The sequence below is a fragment of the Gigantopelta aegis genome, chromosome 4 (assembly GCF_016097555.1).
Source record: "Gigantopelta aegis isolate Gae_Host chromosome 4, Gae_host_genome, whole genome shotgun sequence".
Classification (NCBI taxonomy): domain Eukaryota; kingdom Metazoa; phylum Mollusca; class Gastropoda; order Neomphalida; family Peltospiridae; genus Gigantopelta; species Gigantopelta aegis.
The window spans coordinates 36,705,907-36,712,932 of record NC_054702.1 but is presented as its reverse complement, the minus strand read 5'-3'; the positions used below and the strand labels follow the sequence as shown (position 1 = coordinate 36,712,932).

The window sequence follows — 7,026 nt, the reverse complement described above, 5'->3', positions numbered from 1 at the left end:
AGCCAGCACCAATTATATATTATTTTTCAATACAAAATAAACCACCATTGTCAAAGTGTTGAAATAACTGTATTATGTTTCGTACATTAATTAACCCACGTACTGAAACAATAATCGGAGTGTTTTTTTGGTTAATTGGTCTTTTTTTCCCGTGGCCTTTCTGTGGTTCCTGATTGGCAGGTGTATATTCAGACGGTCCCCAGACACTGTGTCTAGACACACTAAAAAGACGTGCCTCTTTTATGAAGATCACAGGGTATTGTGTGATAACAGCACGGATACACCTCAAATCGTAATGGACATTACCAACCGCCCTGCTTTATTACTGTAAGTAATTCTGTAAAACCCTTGATTAAGTTGACTTTCCCATCTAAAATCATAAAACTGACCAATTACGTCGTCCCAAAGAAAAGAAAAGAATCACTTGGGTATCATGAGTGGTAGTTTTTGCTCGGACGTGCCCTACCAATAGGCCTAATAGTATGCATTTTTTCTTTGGATTTTTCATTTCGTTCTATTAATGTAACCTGAAATATATTTAGTTAAATAGTTTATTATACTATCAAGTCATTTATGTTGTTTTACAAGTCAGGTTGATGAAAGAGAAGCGCCTTGTCGTAAGTTAGGACGTTTGTTTACACTGTGCATATAGAGAAGATGGACGGAGCTGACGTCAGTTCGCCCCAAGCTATACCACCGGACGTCACAAAAACGAAACAAAATGGCTGCCCCCAGTTAGCAGGAATAATCATGGTTTTTTTTATTAACTCTAAAATTACGCGTTTTTCATTTGTTAAAGTGTCAGTATGTGTTGGTGGTCCGGGTATGCATCTTTCCAACACAAAAGGCTCGTGTTTGAGTTGACCCTACCTTTAAGTAGACTGTCCCATCAGACAGAACAGACCAATTACGTAGTCCCAAATCAAAATAAAATTATCACTTGGTTATCGTGGATGGTCGTGTTTGCTCTAAGTACTAATAGGCCTAATAGTATGCATTAATAGTACCGGACACGACGAAAAAGAAACAAAATGACTATCCCCAGTTAGAAATAATCACGTTATTTTTTTTAAATTCTAAACTTAATTGTTTTTAAATTTTGTTTTAATAAGTTGAGTTGAAAACAATAAAGACTGAATTAATTTCAAATATTTCTAATAACAAGGACGGAATGCTAATTAAGTTGTAAAAGGTAACTGTTGTTTGGGCTGGATTAGCAGACTGGTGATTTAATTTCAGATATCTCGGAGTATGACACGAACAAGGACGGAGTCCTCGACCTAGACGAACTGGAGAAAGTCATGAGTACTTGAGATGCAAAAGATTTCCTGGAAATTGCTGATGATGACGGTCAGTTTGAAACACGTATTTTTAAATTTTCTGTTCGTGTTTTTATAACCGCTTATTGTTCAAAAACATTTTTCATTAACCTATGCTTTATCTATCAGGGATGTCGGATTAACGATTAATTGTTGATGGACGAATGAATGAATATTTAACGACATCACAGCACAAAAAATACATCGGCTATTGGGTGTCAAACTATGGTAAAGGCAAAACTTAGTGATGGTCAACATCAATATAATATTAATTGTTGATGGTCACAGAGAGAGGGAGAGCGAGAGCGCGGCAGAGGGGAGGATGGGGTGGTGGAAAAAGACGTTTCAGCAAATATTTCTATTTCATCCATTTGATTTTAACTTAATTTTCTTGCTTAGATCCAACCTGGCTGTCATAGGCTTTCACATCAACTTACTATCTAGGATGTGTCTAGTTAATGGTTACTGAGAGAAAAGTCGGTGTAGTGGGTCTAGGCGTGATATGCTCAAAAGTCTTAACAACGACACCACCAAGACCAGTAGTATTTCTGTGATTCTATTTACAATAGAAATATACGAGTATCACGTTTTCAATATAGGGGTCCGGTGTCACTGAGGCATTAGAAGCATGGTACTCTACTCGTATATTGTTTAAAGATCGGGACAAAACGGCTGTGTTGTTCAAGAAAAATTGGTTCCTTTCCTTTTATTTCAGTACTATCCAGTAACAAAATCGGCTTTGTTTATTCGTAACATGTAAACACTATTGCAGGAGATTTTGAGGTAACTGTTGAAGAGTTTAAGCGAGTCGTCATGGAATTGAACGAACAGCAATGAGAAGATTAAGTGAGTTTCTGCACGTTAACATTAAAGTTAATTTTCAGACATCTTATATTCTCTATTCATTGCGATTTTGTCCAGTTTGCTTTAACATCCAGTCATAAATTCAGTAAAAGTTTGTATTGTTTAACGACACGACTAGATAACATTGATTTATTAATCATCGGGTATTGGATGTCAAACATTTGGTAATTTTGACGTTTAGTTTTAAGAGAGGAAACCGATACATTTTGTCCATTAGTAGCAAGGGATCTTCTACGTACATCATCCCACATACCACGGCCTTTGATATATCAGTTGTGGTATACACTTCAGCTATCTGGGCTAGGTCTGTCCAGAAAAAAGTTTAACAGTTGGCGTTTAGTGTACTGATGGAAAGAAATAATGAATCACACAAATAGTAACAGCAGATACTGTCTGCAACCAAAACCCTCGATTCATAGTTTCAGAATTCAACCGTGCTACAGGCAGTCAGTTCGACAAGTTTGTATGAAATGCAAACGTTACTATGCGAATGGTAAATTAAATGTGGTCTACACTTGTTTTGTTACTTTGTTTCTTTCCGTCAGTATATATTAAGAGAACGATCGGTGAATCGCAACGTGGCATTATACCTCCCTCATTGTGTCATTAAAGTTCACTTCCGATGGAAGCCGGTGCTGATATTCGAACCCAATACTCACCAGCCTTATCAACAAGGACTCAGGTTAACCACTACGCCTCCGATAAAGAAGTGTTAATAAAGTTAAAGTTTGTTTTGTTTAACGACACCACTAGAGCACATTGATTAATTAATCGTCGGCCATTGGATGTCAAACATTTGGTAATTCTGACACATACATGTACTCAACAGAGGAAACCTGCTACATTTTCCCATTAACAGCAAGGGATCTTTTATATGCACTTTCCCACAGACAAGAAAGCACTAGCAACGGCATTGGAACGAGAGAAAAAAACACACAAAAAAACCAACAACAATCGGCTGAATGGGTACACCAAGTTGATTCGATCCTGCGCGGCAGGCAATCCAGGTGGGCACTCGACCGACAGCTAAATTCCGCCACCTAAGTGCTAATAATTTTTCAGTTTTATTGATTTGTCATGATAAATTTTACTTGTAGAATGCAGGAAAGGTCTGCATTTCACGTCCAATAGCCGATGATAAGATAAAAAAAATGAATGTGCTCTAGTGGCGTCGTTAAATAAAACAGACTTTACTTTTACTTTTTCACGATATCTAGATTTCAAAACTTTCCGCGGCAGCATACACCAGAATCCCTAAAAGAATTCACGTAAACACATTACCAATGGAGTCAAACCACACGAGCTAAATGCTTAATACAAAGTCCTACATAGTCATTGAAATTTATACAATGCAAAATAATAGATTTTTCATAATAAACACATACATTTATGACTGTAATTTTAACGAATTGATTGGATCAAGCAGTTTTTCATTTAAAACATTTCATCTCATCCAGCAATTTGGTAAATGACTTAATTTTTTGTACACACACGCCTGCGCCGCTAATCTAAAACCCTGCTTGCACAATTCCCTGCTGTGATTAATAAGTTTACTGAAGTAAATTCACGATAAACAAATCCAAATATAAAGAAAGCACTGTTGATACACGTATTTACAATGTTGTGTTATTCCTTACTTCCAGCATCAAAGAAGACCTACAGCTATAGAGAGATCTGATCAGACGTCGACATAAATAAAATAAAAAGTGAATATGCAGTAAAAAAAAAAATTGTTTATTTGTTCACAAAAGGGTGTGTCATAACTCAAAAACATTAATTGTGCACACATTGTAACGGATTTTGTGATTTAACATACTTTTTTTTTTTGGTTGAAGACAAATGTGAATATTTAAATGAAAGACGTAATACGTAATAGTACGGCGTAATATAAAAAAATCCCCAACCCAACAACAAACAAAACAAAAAATACACTCACTTCCACAAAACAAGAAACAAAAACCCACCAAAAAACAAACAAACATGTTGACAACAAACAGAAATAAACGTTTTCTGGAATGAATAAATGAATGTTTAACGACAACCCCAGCACAAAAATACACATCGGCTATTGGGTGTCACAAATGGTACATGTATATGAAAATATTATTTATATAATTATGTGGGGAAAAGTATAATACAATGCATAAATCAAGGTAAGTATATTTTAAAACTTTGTATAGAAATCAAAATGTTTTAAAAACTTGTAAATTAATCCAAGGTGGAATTTAAATTATTCCAAAATATTTCTGTTGTCAAATATATAATTTCTCATCTGCTTCAAATGATTAAAGGGACATTCCTGAGTTTGCTGCAATTTTCAAGATGTTATTGACTAACAAAGACTTTTGTAAAGATTGTAATTACATATCAAGTATATTTTTCTGCATAAAATATTAGTGGCTGTATAATAAACGTGTTTCTGATCGTTCTAATATTTGTACTAGGTTAAATTTCATTTTATTTCCTAAAATATATATTTTTCGTACGTACGAAACTATTTGAAAACAAAATCCAGTTTGGGCTTCTTAAAAATATTAAAGGGACATTCCCGAGTTTGCTGCATTGTAAGATGTTTCCGACTAATAAAATATTTCTACGATTAAACTTACATATTAAATATATTTTCTTGTTTAGAATATCAGTGTCTGTATATTCAATGTGTTTCGGGTCCTGTCAATATTTGGCACAAGCCCAAACTGGAGTTTGTCTTTAAATAATTTCGTACATACGAAAAAATTATTTTTAGGAAATAAGATGAAATTTAACCTTATACAAATATTAGAACGATCAGAAACACGTTTAATATACAACCACTAATATTTTATGCAGAAAAATATATTTGATATGTAATTACAATCGTTAAAAAGTCTCCGTTAGTCGATAACATCTTAAAAAGTGCAGCAAACTCAGGAATGTCCCTTTAAGACGACCAGAAACACATTGAATATACAGACACTGATATTCTAAACCAGAAAATATATTTATTATGTAAGTTTAATCGTAGAAATATTTTATTAATCGGAAACATCTTACAGTGCATCAAACTCAGGAATGTATATATTTGGATGCACATTAATCCTTAATCTGTTCCAGGGCTTTAATGATTACCCAGGTTTCAGCAGAAAAAATATTGTCTAATGCAAAAAAGATGAAGCAAGATCCGTCTGTGTAAACAGGAATGTAATCTTAGTACCTTTCTTAAATTTCCATGAAATGTAAAAGCATCTGTGCTGAAAGATGAATGAAGAGGAGTTATGAGAGAAATTGTCTGCCAATGCATTGGCAATGTAACGATGAGACGTCACATCCGTGTCATTGATAGACAAATGGCGTGTTATTGGATTCCCCCCCCCCCCCCCCCCCCCTTGAATTTACGTATCCTGTTCCAGACAGATTTCACAGACAGCCATGCCAGGGATACAACCACCCAGTTGTTCCTAGCCACCGCCCCAAGAGAAACAAATACATATGGTATATAAAACAATGTTTGCTCTTGACTAATGTAAACAAAACAAAGCTTTTTAGCTTTCGAGCCTGGCGTGACCAGCCGATTGATAAGGTCGGGCCTTCCTGACCACCCGTACGTCTATTTGAAATAAGGGCCAAAGTGATGTATTGTCAAAAGTCCTACCCACAGGTATGACCCAACTCAATAATCAAAAGCCCATCATCCATCTTCATGAAATACACCTCATGGCCAACAAGGTGCCCCAAAAATGGGAGTTGTGCTGTATTAGCCATTCTCAAGGAGAACGTTTCACCCCTGTACCACGGTGAGGTTACAGTACAGAGAACATAAGATAATCTCCTGTGAAAATAATCCCAGACATTTGGTCTCCTCCACACCTAGAACCGGATTTTTGTCCAGAAACAGCTGGGGATCTAAATGGCGACTTCTTTTCTGAGAATCGAAATCCATTGAAATCAAACAAAGCTGCAACTGACGTTCAATGATACTCATACTGGACGACCTGTAGCAAGTCTGAAAATCATTGACACATAACGAGCTATCAACACAAGGTTTTAAGCACTGGGTAATTCTGTAAATTTTCACAGAAAAATAAAGTTACTGACACGATGCTACCTTGAGACACACCCATCTCCTGGGAGTCGGAATCAGATAACGTTAATCAACGACAGGACGTCGTTTTACCTTTAGAATTTTACAGTTGCTCCTACTACGTCCACACGACTATTATATAAGGAAGGAAGGAAATGGTTTATTTAACGACGCACTCAACACATTTTATTTACGGTTATATGGCGTCGGACATATGGTTAAGGACCATACAGATATTTCATGGGCTACTCTTTTCGATTAGCAACGAGGGATCTTTTTATATGCACCATCCCATACAGGATAGCACATACCACGGCCTTTAGTGTACCAGTCGTGGGGCACAGGCTAGAGCGAGAAATAGCCCAATGGGCCCACTGACGGGGATGTATCCCAAACACCACTATATAAAGACAGTGCTGGAAATAACGACGTTAATTTGAATTTATTAAAAAACGCAAGATGAAAAACTAAACAGTCATGTCTTTTGCAAGTAAAGAACATTTTAAGATGCGTTGGCACGGAGCTGAGTGGCACAATTCATTTAGTTTCTATTCATTTACTTATTTTTTTTATTACTGGGGTGTTATAGTTTTTTTTGTTTAACGACACTACTAGAGCACATTGATTATATTAACCATCGGCTATTGAATGTGAAACATTTAGTAGTGTTGACATAATAGGAAACCTGCTACCTTTTCCATTAGTAGCGACGGGTCTTTTATATGCACCATCCCATAGACAGGATAGCACATACCTTGGATTTTGATATACGAGTCGTGCATA

At 36.0% G+C, this 7,026-nt stretch overlaps 1 long non-coding RNA gene across 1 annotated transcript; it reads left to right on the top strand.

The window, feature by feature from the left end:
* Window positions 1-1,239: 1,239 nt before the first annotated feature.
* On the top strand, window positions 1,240-3,900 carry LOC121372001. The gene is made up of 3 exons (XR_005957876.1): window positions 1,240-1,350; window positions 2,092-2,165; window positions 3,827-3,900. It is a non-coding gene; the product is annotated as an uncharacterized LOC121372001 (long non-coding RNA).
* Window positions 3,901-7,026: the final 3,126 nt, after the last annotated feature.